At 56.4% G+C, this 706-nt stretch overlaps 1 protein-coding gene across 1 annotated transcript in view; it reads left to right on the plus strand.

The window, feature by feature from the left end:
* The first annotated feature begins 452 nt into the window (after positions 1-452).
* GABRB2 (gamma-aminobutyric acid type A receptor beta2 subunit) overlaps positions 453-706 on the plus strand; it is a 180,857-nt gene continuing 180,603 nt past the window's right edge. The window contains exon 1 of the mRNA XM_009285716.1: positions 453-483. The gene's annotated coding sequence lies outside the window, so the exon portion shown is untranslated. The remainder of the gene's footprint in view (positions 484-706) is intronic.

The raw sequence follows: 706 nt of genomic DNA on the forward strand, positions 1-706 counted from the left end.
CCCGCTGTGCGCGTCCGCCCGCGCTGTTTTGTGCCTTTTTTTTGTGCCCCCTCCCCTCCTCCACCCTCCTGCAGCGAGTTAAATATTTCTTTTGTTAATTGACGCCCCAAGTGTTCCCAATCCCTTCCCCGCGCAGCCCGGGCCGGCCGAGGACGTGTGCACGCCCAGATCCGCTCGGTGAAGCAGCACAGATCCGCGGGGCCGAGCGGGTATGTGCGTGAGGAGGAGGTGGAGGAGGAGGTGTAAAAGGAGCTACGAGCACAAAGCAGATTTGCGAGGAATAATTTAACTCCGGTGTTTGTTGTTTTTCGGGGTTTTAGGTTTTTTCCTTCTCTCTCTCCTTTCTGTCTCTTTTTTCTGCTCAGGATTTAAATGTCACCCAGAGCATCCCTAATTCAGCTTTCTGCTCGTCTCCGGTTTCTTCCGAGGCATTAACTGGATCACACGCTGCATTTGAAGAGCTCGGGTGTTTTACCCACGAAGGTAAGTGGGCTTATGAACCTACACGGGGTCTGGATGGTCACTACAAGCTTGACTGCCTTTCAGGGTGGTGTTTTTCTTCCCCTTTCCTCCCCCCCCCCGCCAGCTCCCTCAGCCCCGTGGCCCCGCTTAGCTCTACCTGAGGAACTTGCATCCCTAGGTTAAACATCGGTCGATTTATGGAAAATGCGCCGGCGGGCCCGGCCGCGGGGGGGGTGGGCCGCGG

Source organism: Aptenodytes forsteri, unplaced genomic scaffold (assembly GCF_000699145.1).
Source record: "Aptenodytes forsteri isolate BGI_AS27 unplaced genomic scaffold, ASM69914v1 Scaffold54, whole genome shotgun sequence".
In the NCBI taxonomy this organism is placed as follows: domain Eukaryota; kingdom Metazoa; phylum Chordata; class Aves; order Sphenisciformes; family Spheniscidae; genus Aptenodytes; species Aptenodytes forsteri.